Source organism: Carlito syrichta, unplaced genomic scaffold (assembly GCF_000164805.1).
Source record: "Carlito syrichta isolate Samal-C Ts95f unplaced genomic scaffold, Tarsius_syrichta-2.0.1 Scaffold304694, whole genome shotgun sequence".
NCBI lineage: Eukaryota > Metazoa > Chordata > Mammalia > Primates > Tarsiidae > Carlito > Carlito syrichta.
The window spans coordinates 102,650-124,252 of NW_007248790.1; the positions used below are offsets into that span (position 1 = coordinate 102,650).

Genomic DNA, 21,603 nt, shown 5'->3' on the forward strand with positions numbered 1-21,603 from the left:
AAATTTATTTATATCAGTAATATTACTTTATTTCTGGATTTTGTCTGATAGTCACAGAATTTTAGAGCCAGAATGAATAAATGAGATTACATATTCCATTTCATAATTTTTCATTTGAAAAAAGTCTAGTCTTAAACATTTTCCATGGTAAAATAGTTCTGAAGTTAGAAGAAACTCTCATTAAAAGGCAATCATTTAACAAATATGAGTACGAAGGAGAACATTAGACGAAGATGTTAAATCTTTTTGATAGGAAGATGGGAAGATGATAAATAAGAATTACTAATATAAAGTTCTATTATATTTATTCAAAAGGATGAATATGATAGGCCATGCTGTGACATATGTGGTCTTGGAACCCACTCTGCTCAAATTGAGGCCAAAAGACACCTAAAGAAAATGGATGAACTTAAGCGCAGAGACTGTAAAAGAGAAGTGAAGCACACTCTTGGCAGTTAATTGTATGACTAAGAAAGAAGAGGGGAGGCAAGGAAGACACAGAAGACATCCAGATAGTAAGACCTTGGCATGAAGAATTATAGAATGCTAGGAGTTATATTATGATTAACCAAGTAAGAGTCAGAAGATCCACATTCTTTTTTAGTTTATGCCAAACTCATTTTGAAATAAAACGCTGCCTATCTTAAATATTTAATAGCTAAAAAGTATGAAATAACACTTTCAATAGTTTGTACTTAAGTAATACCTAAAGATCTTAACATGAAAACAAATGCTTCTATAATATGAAATCTACTATATAGAATAAGGTAGATAGGTTGTAACACTGGGTTGTTGCGACAATACTGGAGTTCAGTAACTGGAAGGCCCTGTCAATGGGAAATCAAAGGACTCAGATCTAGTCAGTTCTATAATGGCTAAAGTCAACAATAATCCTGCTACAACAATCCAATGACATTTGAGGAGGAATTTGGGTACTAGGGATGGGAAAATCACTTACAAAAGTCGTTATGGCTGAAAAGAATGAGACTAGACTTGTATTTGGGGTCTAATAATTTCAGGCCTGGTCATGGTTTAACCTTTGCTCCTTTGTTTTTATTAGTTTCATAATTTGTAAGTGGCCACATTATCTGCTTTAATATAACTTATACTTACTAATAATGTTAGGATTAGTAACAAAAAGTAGGCTGAAAAATAAAAGTGCTATGTAAATGTAAGTTATATTACAAAATTTACATGTAACATAAACTTTTCAGTAAGACTTAATATTGATCCACAGTTAAAACTCCCCCTTCTCTGACCAAGGGACAAGTAGTGCAGAAGTAATTCAGCCTTTTGAAAAAGACAGAGAAGACATCTCAAAAATGAAGGAGAAATTCATAAGAGTGATCATTTTTCTGTTTTGCATCATACCATTAATAAGCAGGTCTGGAGACACAGTACATGAAAAATCATATAACAGAGGTAGAGATTGGACAGAATTCTAAACATGCAAGTCTTAAAATTCTTTATTTCAAATAAAATTAACAGGTAATTTTACACCAAAATAACAAAACAAAAGGTAATAACAGAGAAAAAAACACACAGGTCTACTGAGACTCGAAAGTTACAAACCTAAACAATCACAAAAACAACCAGGTGAGCAGAGACTAAAAGTATTTTTCATTAAAGAAATTTTAAAAATTCAATCCTTCAGATGGACAATTAAACCTCTGATCTTCTTTTTTTCCCCCTCCACTCCAGAGTCCCAATCACCAAAGTCCTTTCTGCTCTAAAAAGGATCTAATTTTATGAAGAAAAAAAAAAAAGATAAGCTGTTTCATGGAGAACTACCATACCTCATATTCTTTTAGGATGTTGCAGTCATCCTGCCCCAACCAAAAACTGCTTTATACAAAAGTTGAGAAATCATAAATTTATTTTGGAAAGTCTTTTCTTGCAATCACAAGAACTGCATACCAAACATATCTTAACTGCAAGTCACTCAACAACATTTTTTAAAAATATGAAACTTGTGTGATCATCTTGCAGCTGCCATACTTCATGAATGGAAAAACCCCTGAATCTTTCACTTTCTGAGAGCATGCAAACATCCCAATTTGCTCTTCTATAGTTAAGATAACCATTAAAGAGATGCCCCTATCCCGTAAGTGTAGGGTAGGGGAGAAGAAAGCAAAAGAACTGTTATCTAGACTTTTATCCACATATTCATGGGAAAACAAATTTACAAGTATTGTAAGAAATTAGGCAAAAAGTTTCAGCAGGCAAAAGATACTCAATCTTAGTTAAATCTGGAGGATTCATTATTACTAATTTCAGAAGTTTGGGATCACTTTTTAAAAAATTAGAACTGTTATTATTGTTTTTAGTGGAAATCAAATATATATTTATCAGCACTTTTAGTTGGTAATGAAATAACAGGAAAATACAAATAGAAGGCAGGAAACCAAAATAACTGCAAAAGACTACTTTGCTCAATGCTATGCAAACAAATTTGAAAACCTGAATAAAAGATAATCTACTAGAAAATACAATTCATCAAACTGACCCCAAAAGAGATGAAAAATCAAATAAAATTTACAATAAAAAACACAATTAGAAAATCGATTATCACATTTAACATATTAATAGATCTACACACACAAAAAAATCCTACGTTCATGCTGAAGATGACAAGAAGACATTTTACAACTTCAATACTCCTTTTTTTTTTTGAGTGAGGGTTTCACTCTGTTGCCCAGACTGGAGTGCAGTGGCACGATCACAATTCACCACAGCTTCAACATCCTGGGCTAATACCCATTCTTATTGAAAATACAGAATAAAAAAGGAACATTTCTTTAACATGACACATTAGCCTCAAAGTCAGTACCATACGTATTGCAGAAATCAGGAAGGTCCATTTTTACCATTCTATTACTCGTAATATTAGCCAACACAATTAATGAATAAAATTAGAAAAAATTAGGGATACTATTTACAGATAATATAATTATATCAAAAGCATATCCAAAAGTATCAACTATATATTACAATAATATAATTTAGTAATATAGTGTAATACAAAATATACAGGAATCATTCCTATACCTGTGCAAAGAAAAAACAGAAGACGAAATGAAAGAAAAGACTCCATTTACAATAAAAAGATAAAATATCTATGAATAAACTGCATACAAAGTATTCAAAACATGTACGTGGAAAATGAAAATACTTCTGAAAGACACAAAAGTAGATCAACAAATGGAAATACATCTTATTCTTGTATACAAAGGTTCAGCATCATAAACATGTCATTTCTCCCTAAGTTAATTTATAAATTTTATAGCCCCAGTTAAAATACCATATAAAGTTTGTGTTTTGTTTTCTGCAGCCAGACATTAAAAAAAACAAGCAGGCTAGGCTCGGTGACTCAGCCTATAATCCCAGCATTTTGGGAGGCCTATGTGAGTGGATTGCCTGAGCCCATGGGTTCAAGACCAGCCCGGGCAACTCATCTCTACAATAAATAAAAAATTAGCCGGGTGTGGTAGCGCACACCTGTAGTTCTGACTACTTGGGAGGGCTGAGGCGGAAGGAATGCCTGAGCCTAGCAGGTCGACACAGGGGTTGCTAATGCACTCCAGCCTGGACAACTGAGTGAGACTCCAATTCTAAAAAAAAAAAAAAAAAAAAAACCAAGCAAATATAGGAAAATATGAAAAAAAGAAGAGCATATAGTAGAACTACTACATATTAAAATATTGCACAAAGCATAAATATAGCTAAAACCAAACATGTGGTTAACTATATTGTACCAATAAGTTAATTTCTTAGTTTTGATCATTGTAATAAGGATATATAAGATGTTAACATCAGGGGAATCTGTAAAGGGTATATAGACAAACTGTACTATTTTTTCAACTCTTCTGTAAGTCCAACGTTATTTAAAAATTGAAAGCTTTTTAAAAAGCTGTAATACTGGCATAAGAATAGATCAACCACTGAAAAACAATTTAAAAAAATCCAGAAGTAAACACATATACATTTAGTATATGATAAAGGTAGCATCTCAAAACACTTGTAAAAAGATGAACTTTAAATTAGGAGTACCAGGAAATAAGAAGTCATGAAGAAAATTTAAAAACCTGCGTCTATTCCTCATAATACATACTAGGATAAACTGAAAAATAATAGAGATTTAAATGTTTTTAAAAATTTAATTGCATTTTAATTATGGAAAGTTTTATTTTTAAACTAATGATATTTAAATGGCATATACTCTCTTCAAAGGAGGGTGGCATGGAACATTTTTATTATAATTTGTAAATGCGTGTAAGGCATGAAGGCTAACTGGAGCTCTCTGAAGTGAGGTCTGTAACTACATTAGGTATAACAAACAGATTCTTACAGTACTTCAAATAGGGAAGTTTCTATTTGGTAAAAAGCACAACTACATTCATTCATTCATTTATTTGAGTTGGGGGTCTCACTCTGTTGCCCAAGTTGAAGGGCAGTGACACAACTACATACATATGTACATACATACATACATACCTACATACATAGATACATACATACATACATACATACATACATCTATCTACATTAGGGTCTTACTCTGCTACCCAGGTTGGAGGATTAATCAATCCATCCATCCATCCATCCATCCATCCATCCATCCATCCATCCATCCGAGTTGAGGTCTTGTTTTGCTGCCAAGGCTGGAGGGAGGACAGTGGCATGATCATGGCTCACTGAAGCCTCAACATCCTGGGCTCAGGAGATCTTTCCGCTTCTGCCTCCCAAGAAGCTGGGACTATAGGTGTGTACGACCACACCTGGCCAATTTATTTTTTATTTTTTGTAGAGATGAGGTCTAGCTATGTTGCCTAGGCTGGTCTCGAATTCCTGGGCTCAAGCAATCCTCCCACCTTGGCCAAACCGCTGGTATTATAGGCATGAGCCCCCACACCCACTCACAACTACTTTTAAATAATAGGGATTTATTTTGTTCTTTGTATTGCAATTGGAAGTGGGTATTAATTCATGTACTTCCTTACTTTACTTACATATTCACTTATTAGTTTCTTCCTTAACAATATAAATGTTGAGGATATCCATTTTTATCTTAGTATAGCTTTATCCATGTTCCACAGGTTTTAGTATAAAGTGTTATCTTTATTTCTAGATGACTCATAATTTCAATCTTGATTTCCTCTTTGATCTAGGGGATACTTTTAAGATCCTTCTCAATTGTCAGATATATAAGGCTTTTGAGTCATCTTTTCATTGTCACTGATACATTGTTTTTTAGATTAATTGAAGACTGCTGCTTATAAAATCGTTATTACTTGGAATTTTTTAAAGTTTGCCTTGTAGTTAAGAACACGAATAATTTTCATAAATATCCAACTAAGATTTTTCAAAAAGGAAAAATGTACAAAGTTCTATAGCTATTTATTAACTATAGCATATTATTTGAATCCTCTATATATGCTCTTATTTTATTGTGTTTTTTATATGTGAAATTCAGAAAGCCTCTCATATATTGTGTACTTACAATATGCCATGCATTATAAATGCTCTCCATATATTATCTCTCACAGTCACCTATGAGGTACGTGTTGTATATATTACTCCTCATTTTGAGTTAAGAAAAATGGGACACCAAAATGGAAAACAACTTCCTTAAGAACACAGATCAGGATTCAAATCTGTATTTGTTTCTAAAGATTATGCTCTTAAAGACTGTGTAACATAACCTCTGTTTGGCATTCACAATCTATTAGATCGAATAATAGTCTACCTTCCATACATATTTTCTATTAAATCCCAAGGTAACCCTTCTCTTTATGTCTCTCTTTACTATCCCCTACACATTATTTCACACTTTTGTATTTTTGCTTATACTTCTTATGTTTTTGAATACCACATCCATTTTTTTCTCTGTTTTGTTATATCCTTGTCCTTTAAGGTCCAGCTCAGTTGACTCACTAAAACTTTCTTGTCATCTACAGCAAATACTAAGTTTTTCTGCTGACTGAATAATAAATACTCTATAACTCGGCCTGACTGTTCTCTAATTATGCCATTTTACTTTGGGGCTTTTTTGCCTTACCAGCTAGATCATCAACATCATTAAGACAAGGTCCATATCTAATACCTAGCTTATGTAATTCCCCAAATGCTTTACTCAGTGACAACCACATAAAAGACATGCAAGAATGAACAGAAATAGTGCATTATCAGCCACAGAGGGCAAACAACAGAAAAAGAGGGCACAAATTCAGATAATGTCCAAGATAACTTTTTCATTAAAAGAATAAGACAACAGATTCTTCTCTATGGCTATACAATTCAAATCAACAAACATTTAAAAACTTATTATCCACAAGATACTGCACATATTATATTATATCAAATTATAAGGGGGTGTTATGGGTTGAACTGTGTTTCCTCAAAAGATACTGAAGTCATAGGTACCTATGAATGTGACCTTATTTAGAGACAGGGTCTTTTTAGATGTAATAAGATTAAGAAGAGGTGATACTGGATTAGAGTGAGCCCTAAACTCAATGACTGGTGCCCTTATAAGAAGGTCATATAAAGAAGAGGGACAAAGAGACACACAGGGAGAATGTCTTGTGATAACAGAGGCAGACACCAGAGTGAGGCAGCTGCAAGCCAAGGAATGCCAAAGATAGCAGGCAACCATCAAAAGCTAGGCAAGAGGCATGGAACAGATTCTCCCTCATCAGAAGAAACTGCCTTGCCAAGACATTGATTTAGAACTTCTAGCCTCTAGAACTGTAAGAGAATAAATTTATATTGTTTTAAGGCACCAGTCTATGGTACCTTGTTACAGTGGCTCTGGGAAAATAATACAAGGAGAAAAGATAAATCGACATGTTCCTTCTTCTCAAGTACCTTATTATCTGACAAAGGGAGTCTATTCTAACAGAAAGGTGAAATAGGATCAGTAAATATATCAGACATTTGTGTCCCACCTCACATTCTCTTAGCTCCCTTTAAGTCTATTCACGGCTGCATCTATCAGTTCACTGTAGAAGGAAACTGATAACACACCAGTTATGCCAAGTATCTTTTGGTTTCTGTGCTAGGGCATCTCTGACACCTCATTGTGGGTTCCCCACGCTAATGCATGTACAACGTATTAAAGAGTGAACACTTGATGGGATAACCACTGACCAAAGAGGAATGGGAGGTAGTATATATAGTTCTTTCCCTTGAGTGGGCAATCCTGAGGCATAATCTGTGCTGTACCTCAGAGAGTCCTGGCAGATCAAACCAGATTCAAAGTGTGACCAACTTGAGAACATATGCTCAAACTAGCTATTCCTCTTTTCAGGTCTATACTACTATTTGTATTTTACAAAAGGTCTGGCCTCAGCACTCTGAGTTATGATGAAATTACCTAGAATTCAAAAGCAATTTTGGGTTCAAAAGCATTGACAAAGAGTGCTGAGAAATTTGAGGAAAATGTTCAGAATATAAAAATGTTCAGTATTTAAGAAGAGAACTTGAGAAAAGTCATGATTCTAACAAACAAACTGAGAGGACAGTATTCCAGAAGAAGCAAAAGAACGATCACAGCTTACAGGTTAAAAAGTGATGTACGTTTGGGGGAAAAGATAGTTGTCTAAATTAGCTGAAACACAGTGTGAAGGAATCAGGGAAAAGAGAGAGGGGTAAGCATATAAATATGAACCGGAACAACATTGTGGCTAGGTGACTTCTCAGTGTAAGGAAGTTGGAGTTTGAATAGAGCACTCTCAGAAATGGTGTTATAGCAAACCTGAAAGATACAAAAAGAAAATTAACAAGACCATGTTGCTTTATTATTTCTCAGTGTCAATTAAAAGACTATGTCAGAAGTATCTAATACATTGACATAAATTAAGTGATGATAAAACCAAGAATCTAAAAATAGCTAGCAGAAAATATATTTCAATACTGTATAATGAATATCTGCTTACTATCTTAGTCATATTATATATTATACTATACTTTAAACAAATCTGGTAAATGAAAATCTTAATTTACCAAAAGAAAGTAACACTCATTCGCAAAAGAATAAATAACTTCAAAAAATGCTTCAGTTTAAAAATATAACAAATGATATGGGTATGCCTGTGGTAGACAGAATAATGCTCCACAAAGACGTCCTTGTCCCAACCACCAAACCTATTAATGTGTTACCTTACATGGCTAAAGGAACTTTGCAGATGTGATTAAGTTAAGGATCTTGATATAGATGTTCCTGGATTATTTGGGTAGACCAAATGTAATCACAAAGCTTCCTATAGGAAGGAGGCAGAAGGTGCAGTCAGAGATGAATATGTGACAAAAGAAGCAGAGTCAGATTCAGAGACAGATTTAGTATGCTGCTGGTACTGAAGATGGAGAAAGGGGCCATGAGCCAAGGAATGCAGGTGGCTTCTAAAAGCTAGAGAAAACAAGGAAATGGATACTTCCCTAAAACCTCTGGAGGAAACACAGTGCTGTGGATATCTTGATTTTGGTCCAGTGAAAACCATGTCTTACCTCCAAGACTGTAAGATAAACCTGTGTGGTTTTAAGCCACTAAGTCCATGGTAATTTGTTACAACAGCAATAGGAAACAAAACCCTATGATCCAGTGATCCCTCTCCTAGAGATAAATTTCAGTGAAATCATTTCACTGGTCTGTGCAATATTCTTAAAATATATTCACAACTCTTTGACCCTACTCCTTTAAGAGGTAGATCCTAGTTCCTTTCTTGTGTGGGCTGGACTTATCAACTCACTTCTAATAAAGAAACATGGCAAAAGTGATGGTGTGTGGCTTCTGACACTAGGTTATAAATGGTAATGCTTGTTGGGATCATTAGGGGAAATCAGCTGCCACATCATGATGGTACTAAGCAGCCCCATGGAGAGGCCCACACGACAAGGAACTGAGGTCTCTTGCCAATAGTCAGTGAAAAACTGGGACTATGTCAGTAAATCATCTCGTAAGAGGTTTCTTCAGTCCAGCAAAGCCCTTCAGATGACTGTAGCACTGGCAGATATCCTGACTGCAACCTCATAAAAGATCCTGAGTCAGATCACCCAACTAAGACACTCATAAATTTTTGCCCAGAAAACTGTTTGCTGTTTAAGCCAATAAGTTTTTGAGTAATTTGCTATCTAGTGATATGTAACCAACAAAGTCCATAATGAGTCATGTACAAGGATGTAAACCATAGTAGTGTTTGTGGTAAAAGGGATTTGGAAAAACCTTAGGGCCTTCACTGGAGGAACAGTGATAGATATACATAGAATATTATGAGCAGAGTTAGCATCACAAACTAGATGGACATAAAATAAAATGGATATCTCTTAAAAACAGTACTGAGTCTAAAATGTTCAAAAATTATGTTAATTAAAAACAGATTTGGTACCCACAAAAGAAGTAAAATCAGAGACTCAAGCATTTATTTGTACAGCAGCATTATTCACGATAGACAAAAAAGTGGAAGCAACCCAAGTGTCTATCAACAGATAAACAGCTAAACAAAATGTGGTGTAAATATTATTTCAGCTTAAAAAGGAAATTCTGACATGTTACAACATGGATGAACCTTGGAGACATTATCCTAAGTGAAATAAGCCAGTCACAAAAGAACAAATATTACATTATTTTTCTTATGTGATGTTTCAAGAGTAGTCAAATTCATAAAGAGTGGTGGTTGCCAGAGTTGAAGGGAGAAGGAAATGGGGAGTCAGTGTAATGTGTACAGAATTTTAATTTAAAAGTTCTGGAGATAGTGATGATGGTTGAAAATCATCAACAATGAGAATGTACTTAATGCCACAGAACTGTGCACTTAAAAATGGTTGAGATGGTAAATTATATGTTTAATATACGTATCCCAATAAAAAAGACACATAAAATGATCCTAAATATTTCCAAAGAATTCATGCATATTTAAAAACACACCTTAGTCAGTGCCTTCAAGGGGAGTGTGAGCAGGGTATGAAAATAAAGGGGAGAAGGCTTACCTTGATGATGGCATAATCTGACTTACAAAACAATCCTGGAGAATGGCTCATTGTACATTCAAGATGCTTAGGATTTCAAAAGTAATTTACTTTTCAAGATGATCTGTGATTATAAGTAGATTTTGCAAAAAGCAGTGCTTCAAAGAGCAATCTACCACATTCCTTTAAATTAGAAGATATTCACTCATAAGCAGACCCTCAACATTTACCATAATACTATAAGAAAGGCATTGGCAGTAGCAGGATACTGCTGGGGTGGGGTGGGGTGGGTGTGGGGTGGGGTGGGCGTGGTGGGGTACAACATCCATAAGGGTACCTGATCTCAAACCAGGCAAAGTGGGGACCAAAGGGAGGCCAAAACTTTACCTGTATGATGACCACTTGTATACCTAATCCTGAATTGTACCTCATATCTTTAAAATAAATAAGCAAATAAGTTAGAAGATATTTTAGATTATATAAACTTTTAAAGATTCTAGGTGTAGTCAAAGCAATGTGTCTAATTTGCAATAAAATTTCACATAATTCTACCATGAGTTTCTTAGAGGTTAGTTTCTAAGTCTTACTTGACTCTTTAGCACCCTTCATACCTCTGACATTTAGAAGGTACTTTAACAAATATGTGGTGAATACAGTTCCTCAAGATTTACTCATCTTATCTGAATCATAATACTCTATTCCACCTTATGTGCTATATAGGTTTCACTCAGACTTGAATGCAAAAGAAGGGGGGGAGGTGAGGCCAAAATTAAAGAGAACATTCAAACATATGAAACTACAAATGATTGGTTAAATTATGTGAAATTAGTAAGAGCACGAAATAGAGAAAAACGGTAAAATAAAACATCTACAGCGCAATTAATATAAGTGAAAAACCATCAATAGCTTTGATTCAATTCATAAAGCATACTTATGAATATTTAACTTTTGAAGTCTGTAACAGCAGAATTCTGGCCATATCCATTAACAGTGAATAATTTCAAAGTCCACTAAAGCCAAAAGCTCAGTAACATATTAGATATTTTATACTATAAAAGGAATAAAATCAATTTAATTTAGTTCTTTATTTCTTGCTTTCATTCAGTGTTCATATGCTTAATAAGATGATCAAAAAAAGTATATTTATAAATATCATTATGAATGCTTCTGCCTCTCCATTTTCTTTTTCTACTTGGTATTTTATAAAGCATTCTTATATTACAGTTAAAAACCTACAATCAAGTAGGATTTATTTTCATTTCTTAAATAATTTGTCAGTGATTTATATTGCTTTTCAAATCATCTGTTATATATTACTTTGTATGTTCTATAATAAGAGGCATTATAAAATAGTTTTGTAGAATTAGAATAAAATAGAAGATTTAAATTCTTTTACATTCTTATACAATACATGACCTTGGATAAAGTCACAACATACCTGATTTGGAGTACTCTAACATTTAAAATAAAAATGTTACAATGAGCTGTAAAAACAGCAAGAGAAGATGATGTAAAAATAAGTATTGTATAAACTCAAGCACTATGTTAACTGGGATTCAAAAAATTGAAATAACATGGGTTATTAAATTTCATTTGGAATTTCAATGTAACAGCATCTTTAATTCTAGCTATAGTTTTCATCAAATTTTAAAAAGAGACCCTAATATCTTTTTTTTTTTTTTTTTTTTTTTTGAGATGGGGGGAGTCTCACCATGTTGCCTGGGCTGGTCTTGAACTTTGGACTCAAGTGATCTTCCTGCCTCAGCTTCCTGTGTAGCTGGGATTATAGGCTTGTGCCACCTCACACAGCTTCTAAGCTCTGATATCCATGATCAAGTAATTTTTAAAGCAGAAATAATTGTTTAAAAGAATACAATTGTTATAATTTATCAGTGAAAAACTTACATATTTATTCAAGTGCAATTCCTTATTATCTTGAAAAAATTACTGAAACAAAATTTTAAGTTCTCTCAAGCCTTTCTATTATATAAACATTATTTAATTATTTAATATTGTCACTGATCCTGGAAGGTTTTACAAAGCCACTGCCATCCTTGTTCAGGAAGTGGGGAGGTGTGGCAGGGTGACTACTATAAATATGCATAAAGATACGGCATTTAAAACTGCACTCTATCTAAAACTATATGTTTTTACACAACTAGACTTTTAAAAGTGCAGTGAAAAACGTTTCGTATTAAGTGTATACCCCATGAGTGTTCACTAAACAGAAATACATCTAAAAGAAAAGCCATTTTTCAAAATTTAAAATATCTGTCTGTAGACTTTATTCAACGAAATCTAAAAGTAACCAAAGAGAGATATAAATTATTTAACAAATACAGATCTTAAATATCAGGCCTCCAAAAAATACATACTCATAGTTTTTCACAAAGCAATTTACATTTAAAGTGATTTGCTCTTGAATGACCTAATTAATGGCATAAAAGCTTCACTAACAAAGGAAAAGATCCACTGTTTCATACATAATTTATTAAGATTTCCTATAGGATTTATGTTAAATCAAAGAATTTGAGTTTCTCTTTTGTGATGTAGAATCAAAGTATTCAATATATTCCACTGTCCAAATATTCATAGCCTGATATTTTTCCAACTTTAAAAGGAATATTTTTCTCCTATTCAGGCTGCAATTATAAACCATGCTTCTTGTAAATGGACTTCTATCCTCAGCATTTGCTGCAAGATTTCTTATTCCTCTGCAGTTGTCTTTTCAGTCTAATGGAGAAAAGCACTGCTGCAGTCATCTGCAAAAAGGCACAACCACTGCATTTTCTAACTAACAAAGACACTGGTATATTCTGCCACCTTATTCACAGTGAGTTCACTTGGATGTTTTACAAAAGCAGGCACATTGCTGATGATCAATATTTCACCAACCAACATCACCACTCAAGCTCTGCAGTACCTGCCTCCTCCTCTTTCTCCCATCCTCAGTAGCCCTTTCCACCAGATTCACATCAGCCATCAGCAGTTTTGTATCCCCTCTCTTTTTGGCTACCACAGCATGTGTCCTTATCGCCAGAGGGGGAAAGAAGCCTTTCAATGGGTTAGAGCTTTTGCTCCTCGCCATGAATATGCTCCATTCTTTGTTGTTCTCTACTGGTTTCCTTAGATACTGTCATTCCTCTCAACTCTGTCAACAGGCATTAGAAAAACAAAACCCCCTTCTAGCTTCAAAAACAGCTCTTTCCCACCAGACTCCCCTTAACACTTCTACCCTTCCCCCTTCTTCCTCTTCTGTCAAAAACCTTGGATCAGAAGCACAGGAAATCCATCTCCAGTGCTGCAGTGGGGGGCGGGGGGTGGCGACGCCCCTGCCTCCTTGGTTTGGCTTGTGGCAGTGGACCCATGCCAAGGAAAGGCCATCGGCTTAAGACAGTGCGAAGGGACACCACCTCCTCCCTCCCCCTGCTGCAAGCCTGGCCATCGTGTCTCCGGCACCTACCCCATTTCCGAGTCCGGCAGCACCTCCATTCTGTCTCCAGTGACACCCTGGCGGGCTGCGCCAATACAGCCACATGTCGATCACGTGTGCCCGCGCCCAGCCAATCGGCGGGCTTCCGATGGGAATGGGGAGCGCCCTGGTCCGCATCCAGTGGATTACACAGCTGCTTCATGCTCTGCCTCCGGACCCCGCACTTCTGCACTCTGCAGCTGGGCACAGGGCCCCACCCCGCCCCGCCCTGCTGCTGCCCAGAGCCCTAGCCCCACACCACATCGAGCCTCAAGGGTATGCCTTCACCGCCCCATCCCTGGCAATCCAGGGAAGCTGATGGTAGCTGACATACATAATAGGGTGGGTGGGGGAGCTTCGCAGCTAAGATTATTAGCATGAGATGCCGGAGGTGGGAGAGTAATAAATTACATCTCATTCGCTATAATTTATACGTTTGCAGCATACAAAAACAGAATTCTCCTAAATTACAAGGAATAATTAATTTTACATTACAAATCACTGACTTGTAAGGTAAATCACTTGAATTAGGTTTGAATTAAAATACAGTTACCAGAAAAGCTATGATGGCAGTGCAGCACAGTGGTTGAGATCAGAACCCCGGAGTCACAAGGCCTGGGCTGCGTGCTGCTTGGGTTGAATCTTTACTCCTACTCCTGTCACTCTAGTTCTGTAACTTTAGTCACCTAACCTCCCGTGCTTCAGGTTCCTCCTCTATAACATGGGAGAAGAAATATAGCGAAGACAATAAATATGAAACAGTATTTGGAGAGTTCCCTAACACATAGTAAATGCTGTTAGCTCTTACTAATATGATGCTTACACATAACATGTTAATACAAATTCTACATTCCATTTAAATCTAACCATGTCAGGCTTAAATTACTAATTTTATGATTAAAAAGAAAAAATCCAAGTTACTAAGAATTTAAAGTTAGACTTAAGTTTTAGTTTAAATGAAGGGAAACCAGTTTCCATTAACTATTTAAAATTGAAGGCCAGGCTCCGTGGCTCAGCCTATAAATCCTAGCACTTTGGGAGGCCGAGACGAGTGAACTGCGTGAGCCCGCAGGTTCAAGACCAGCCGGGGCAACTTGATGAGCCCTCATCTCTACAATACATAAAAAATTAGCTGGGCATAATAGTGTGTGCCTGTAGTTCCGGCTACTTGGAAGGCTGAGGTGGAAGGATTGCCTAAGTCCAGCAGGTCGACACTAGGGTGCTGTGAGCATGCTACTGCACTCCAGCCAGGGCGATAGAGTGAGACTCCAACTAAAAAAAAATTTAAAAATTAAAAATATGTTAAAGGATACTGAGGGCAGCAACCCCCTCAGGTCCCCCTCCTGCTATGGGAGCTTTTCTGTCCTCTCAGTAACCTGCTTCCTAAATAAATAAATAGACACTGAATTTCAGGATTTTAAATGAAGTATATTTACAATAATCTTCTAATTTTTCAAATAGTATGAAAAGTATGCTATTAAATAGCATATTTGAGGTGACTCCTTTTTATTGTTATAATGCCTGATATATAGCAAAAACATCTTTAATATTTGTTGAATAAACAAATGAGTGACTTTCATACTGACTATATACTACTATAATTATTAAAAATATCTATTAAAAGTCCAAACATATTTAGAAACAAGTTCCCTTCACAGCTGAAAGAAAGGAAACGTTAATCAATTTGATTCTATCCTAAATAACTCTATTATGAGAATGACCTAAGTTTTACAAAAGGCTTTCAAGATCCTCTTACTGAAAGCATATGATTCACTGCACAGGACTTATTTATGTAGTCATTACTTGTGACAAATTCAGAGTAATTTCTCATAAGGCCTAGAACTTCCAAAGGAAAATGATCTTCCAAAACAAAGAATACATTTTAAAACTTTCCCAAAATAACTTCTTAGTATCCTAAGAAACTATTGTAAGTCTATTAATTCTGACTCAGAATATGATTCAAGCTATTATTTGGTAAACCAGTTTGTAGTCAAAATATTTGTCTAAATTTTTACTGCATGTATTCTAGAAACTGACAAAGTTTTAAAGAAAACTATGACCATTACATGTTCATTAATCACTATGCTTCAAATCTAAAAGCAAGCAAATCTAAAAATTTTATATTTTACAATGTTGTCAAATGAATCATTCAGTAAATTGATTTTCAAAACTATATTTAGCTATCTTTAAAACTATAATTAAAAACATTTGCAATCAGCCTGAGCCTGAGGGTTCGAGACCCGTCTGGACAACTTGGCGAGACCTCATCTCTACAATAAATCAAAAAACCAGCCTGGCATGGTAGCGTGTGCCTGTAATTCCGGCTGCTCGAAAGGTTGAGGCGGAAGGATCACCGGAGCCCAGCAGGTGGAGGCTGCAGTGGCTGGAAGCGGCCACTGCACTCCAGTCTGGGCGACAGAGTGAGACTCCAACTCAAAACAACCAAAAAACAAAAACAACAAAAAAACAAAACACATATGCAATCAATCAACATATTGGGCCAAATTTGAATATGGAGATCACTGAAGCATTACCTTGTATTACCAGGTGTGTGTGTGTGTGTGTGTAAATATATATGTCAGAATAAAGCTCTTGCCATCTCTTTCTATAGAACATGTTATCATTTACCTACACACATACATGCACTGAAAATATTTCCTGAATAAAATGATATACAGAAATAAACTGTACAAGGCTGTTTCAAGATTGCACTGAAAAATATACCCCTGATTTCAAATATCAATGTTTATGGCCAGCTTAATTGTTTTTAGTATATGGTTTTCATAAGTAAATGTAAATATGAATATTTAATTCACCTTTGAAATAAAACCTCTCTGACTGGGTGTGGTAGCTCATGCCTATAATCCCAGAATTTTGGGAGGCTGAGTTGGGGAGATTGCTTCAGCTCCAGGAGTTTGAGCAACATAGAAAGATCTCAACTCTACAAAAAAATTAAAAAATCAGTCGGGTGTGGTGGTGCATGCTTGCAGTCCCAGCTACTCTAGAGACTGAGCCCAGGAGTTGAAGGCTGCAGTGAGCTATAATCATGTCACTGGACTCCAGCCTGGGTGACAGACCAAGACTCTGACAGGGGGGAGGGGGACCCTTTTGAATTCTGCAGCTAAAGAAAAAGAACTAGATATGATCAGTAAGATTCTTTTTTTTTTTGAGTTGGAGTCTCACTCTGTCGCCCAGACTGGAGTGCAGTGGCCGCTCCCGGTCACCACAGCCTCGACCTGCTGGGTTCCGGCGATCCTTCCGCCTCAGCCTTCCAAGTAGCTGGTATTACAGGTATGTGCTACCACACCAGGCTGATTTTTTGATTTATTGTAGAGATGAGGTCTCGCTGCCCAGGCGGGTCTCGAACTCACGGGCTCAGGCAATCCACTCACCTCAGCCTCTCAAAGGCGTGGGATTACAGGTTGAGCCACTGAGCCCGGCTGATTAGTAAGATTCTTAATGTCTTAAATCTTGTCCCACTTTCACTTAGACACATTTGGTCTAATTTAAGACTTGTGGTTTAAGAAATAGGCAAGAATGTTGGCAATGATATAAACTAGTGCAAAATGAATTAAAATTAGTGCTTCTATCAGTTACCTTAATTGACTCTCTTGCTTTATTAATAAATATAACTGTTTCTTTACTGAAGACCTCAGACATAGAATACATTTGTACCTATAAAGATTGAGGGTTTTTTTCCTTTAAAAATAATAATTATGCATCAAAAAAGCAGTTGCTAGTGTAAATTTAACTTCTACAGGTGCTAAAGCATCAAATAAAGTTCTAATTTACTTAGAAACCTTTCAGTCTCTGGATTTATACTTGATTATGATATGATGGAAAAGAATAAGAAGAGGAGTTTGATGTCCAAGTCCAAACCAGTTGTGAAGACTTTATTTTTTATGGGATATGAGAAAGAAGAGAAATGTTACAATAGCTATGAGATTTTTAGTGATGTATAAACTAAGTAGGAGATATACTTACAGTCCTTTACAAGTCAGACTTACGTCTATGTTTTGCGTTACCTCAAGTGGTAAAAGTTTCAAAAGAAGCCAGGTGCGGTGGCTCAAACCTGTAATCCCAGCACATTGGGAGGCCGAGGTGAGCGGACTGCCTAAGCCCACAGGTTCGAGAACAGCCTGGGCAACTTGGTGAGACCTCATCTCTACAATAAAATAAAAAGTTAGTTGGGCATGGTAGCACATGCCTGTAGTTCTGGTTACTTGGAAGGCTGAGGCGGAAAGACCACCTGAGCCCAGCAGGTAGATGCTGGGGTGGCCTTGAGTGTGCCACTGCACTCCCTGTGGGCGACATAGTGAGACTCCAACTTAAAAAAAAAAAAGTTTCAAAAGAAGTGTTCCTAGCATCAAGAATAGAGTCTTAATTAGTTTTCTTCCTTCCAACCTCCTCTCTAAACAGCAAACATCAAAATAGTTTTTCACACTACTGCTCAAGAACATTCCATGGCTTTCTACTGCTGAGAGTGGAATTGAGACAGCTGAGTTTAGTCATAGAGTGCCCTGAGGGCATGTTAATTAATCTTCCTATACTAAAATTCTTCTTAAGTGTATTAAATTTCTTACAGTTGTCACAAGAAATTAACACAAATTGGGTGTCTTAGATTAGCACAAATTTAGCATCTTAACAGTTTTGTAGTTCAGAAGTCCAAAATGGGTCCCACTAGACTAAAATCAGGTGTCTGGTGCTGTGCTCCTTTCTGGAGGCTCTAGGGGAGAATCTGTTTCCTTGTCCTTTCCAGTTTTACAGAATAACAAAATTCTTTGGTTCACAACCCTTTGCCTTCAACCTCAACGCTAGCGATGGTGGACTGAGTCCTCACTGCAGGATTCTGATGGTGCTTCTACTGTCATTATCTTCTCTGATTCTCATTTTTCTACCCCTCTCTTCAACTCTTAAGAAATCACTTTAAAGATCTGAACACTGGGCCCACCTCAATAATCCAAGATAATCTTTCTATCAGGTCACCTGATTAGCAACCTTAATTCCCTTTTGTCATATGAACTAATATAGTCACAGGTTCTGGGGACTAGGAAGTGGACATCTTTGGGGAGTCATTATTTTGCCTACCACACTACAGTTTTACCTCCAACTATTTCAGAATAAAATTAACTAAATAATCGGCCATTTCTAAAATTTATAGCTTCTTATTCTTACAGCTATTTGCTAGTCTAATGTGATACACTGGAAGGCTCCAGCACTCAGAGGTTGAAGAATTTAGGTTCAAATTCTGATCTTTCATTTTGTAGCTCTATGACTTAACTTTTCTAAGACTTTGCTCCTTCATCTGTAAAATGGGAGTAACTATCCATTTGGCTTATCTTACAGAGTTGTTTAAGGATCAAAATGTGTAATTGTGAGCAAGCTTTAAAAACTGTGAAACCCTTTTAAAAAATAAAGGATGATTAATTGCTCTATTGGTTCAAATCAAAGTTCAGCTCAAGCATAAATTTCCATAAAATAATCCACCATCCTACCAAGAATCAATTCACCCTCCTCTTCCCTTCACTGTTCCGACTTCTTTCATGGCACAAACACATTTTGTACTTCTGTATATACATCTCCTATTCCATTACTGACTATAATAATCTCAGAGGAGGAGCTCAAACCTAATTTTATCTTGTTTCTCATGGTGTGTATTACAATATTTTGTACAAAGTGTTCACTAAATATTAGTTTAAGAAATGATTTAAAATTAACCTCCGAAGGGCATCCAATGATGATGCCCTTGTGGAATAACAGTAGATAAAATGCTAAATAATGAATATTATTGCAAAATATAACTTTCCAGAGGATGTGGAGTATTTTAAGTTAAAACTGACTCCTGTAGGTAAAAAAAAATGTGATGCAGTTATGAGACTAAGCCTCTGAGCTTAAGTGGCTATACTGTAGAATCCCTTCAGCAGCTTGGACAACTTTCATTCATTCATTCATTCATTCATTCATTCATTCATTTATTTATAATTTTTTCGAGTTGGAGTCTCACTCTGTTGATTATTTATTTATTTATTTATAATTTTTTCGAGTTGGAGTCTCACTCTGTTGACCAGACTGGAGTGCAGTGGCATGCTCATGGTCACTGCAGCCTCAACCTGGTAGGCTCAGGTGATCCTTCTGGTAGCCTTCCAAGTAGCTGGAACTACAGGTACGCACTATCATGCTCATTTCTTTTTTTTAATTGTAGAGATGAGGTCTCACCAAGTTGCTAGACTAAAATCAGGTGTCTGGTGCTGTGCTCCTTTCTGGAGGCTCTAGGGGAGAATCTGTTTCCTTGCCCTTTCCAGTTTTACAGAATAACAAAATTCTTTGGTTCACAACCCTTTGCCTTCAACCTCAACGCTAGCGATGGTGGACTGAGTCCTCACTGCAGGATTCTGATGGTGCTGGTCACAAATCCTCTCACCTCAGTCTCCCAAAGTGCTGGGATTACAGGCTTGAGCCACCGTGGCTGGTCAGGGAACTTTCAAAATTAAGTAAGAATCTCTACGGATAAGGCCCAGACATTAGAATGTGCTGCCAGGGACAAGAAGCACCAAGCACTGCTCTGGATTCTGCTTTCAAAGTTCCCACAGCACTACAATAGGAAGATCATTCTCAAATGCCTTTTAATTTAGAGTGCCATACTGCCGCTGGCCCTCCTTACAGGAGACAGAAAAACTTACTTCTTCCTGTCAAAACGCTTTCCAGGCATCTTGTATATGTACTGGCAATTAACATGAGAAAAATTTGTTGGACTGATAAACATACAAAAGATGCCCTCATACAAAATAAAATGTTTACTATATCAAGGAATCAAATAAATAGAAATAACAAGAATACCATTTCACCTATTAAATAGGCAATGATATTTAAAAATAGTATTATTAGGTCAGTGAGGATACATGACAATAGGCAATATCTTTCAAGTCTTTAAAATATTCAAATGCTTGCTATAGTTTGAATATATCCCCCCAAAAGTCTGTGATATAAACTTAATCCCCAGTGCAACCGTGTTGGAAGGTGTGGCCTAATGGAATGGTGTTCATATTCCACCCTTATGAATAGACTAAAATGGTTTATAAAGGAGCCTGAGGCTGTGAGTTTGATCTCTTGCTCCCTCTTGCCCTTCCTCCATCTGCCAGAAAAAGACAGTAAGGTCCTCACCAGATGTCAGCACCATGCTCTTATACTTCTCAGCCTCCAGAACAGTGAGCCAATAAATTTCTCTTTATAGCAGTCTCAGGTCTTCTGTTACAGCAGCATAAAATGGACACATTCTTATAGCCAAGCAACCCCAATTAAAATAAATTATCCTATATACAGATACATGTATAAAGATTTATAATTCAAAGACATGCTGCATTATTTACACTACTGAAATGTTAGGAAAAAATCTCAATGATTGCTAACAAGAACATGGTTAATTAAAATTTTGGTATATTTACAAGATTAAAATTATGTTGCAGGAAGATAATTATATGACCTGCAATTATATAATCCATATATTAGGTAAAAATGTAGAATATTATATACTTAATATGGCACAAACTAGTTTTTAAAAAATGAATTATATATGTACACAGAAGAAACTAGAAAGAGATCATCAAAATATCAAGTTTCTTTCCTGGGCATGGAATTATGAGAATTTCAGTTTTTCTAAATTTTATAAAATTCCCACAACCTAATACATATAATTTCTCTCTAAATATATATAATTTCTCTCTAAATATTTTTAAAGTTAAGTACTTCTGGGTTGGACACAAACTGAAGTTACAACATTTAAAGGAGAGAGATATTAACATTTCTCATTTAAACTGTGGCCAATTGCTGATTCAGATTTTGTGGAGACCAGTAAGACAGGAGACAGCTAAAGAAAGGCTAGGCAGACAGACAGACAGGTCCTCTGGTAATAATGTAGAGAATTCCCAGCAGGCTTCTCAGGCTCAGCATTGGTAAATAATCTCCCTGCAAACCTCTCAAGCTAGAGCTTAGATACTCACTGCTGGAATCGAAAAGCAACCAATCAGCTCACCATTAGGCCCCTACCTCCTGCCGATTGGTCCTTAATACTGAACGATCAAAACAGCAACAGCTCACAGCTAGTGCTAGCCAACTGGCTTGGATTTGGGGCTACATAAGCACCAGGTTTGGATCTCAGAGACAAGCAACTC

General features: G+C 36.2%; 1 protein-coding gene across 3 annotated transcripts in view; it reads right to left on the reverse strand.

Annotated features, from left to right (window-relative positions):
- Positions 1–21,603, reverse strand: part of APC (APC, WNT signaling pathway regulator) — a 131,127-nt gene that overhangs the window by 88,089 nt on the left and 21,435 nt on the right. Inside the window, exon 1 of one of the 3 annotated variants that reach the window (XM_008060673.2) lies at positions 12,887–13,013. The exons of the other annotated variants lie outside the window; for them this stretch is intronic. The gene's annotated coding sequence lies outside the window, so the exon portion shown is untranslated. Of the gene's footprint in view, positions 1–12,886; positions 13,014–21,603 lie in introns of those variants that run through there. 3 annotated transcript variants of the gene reach the window in all.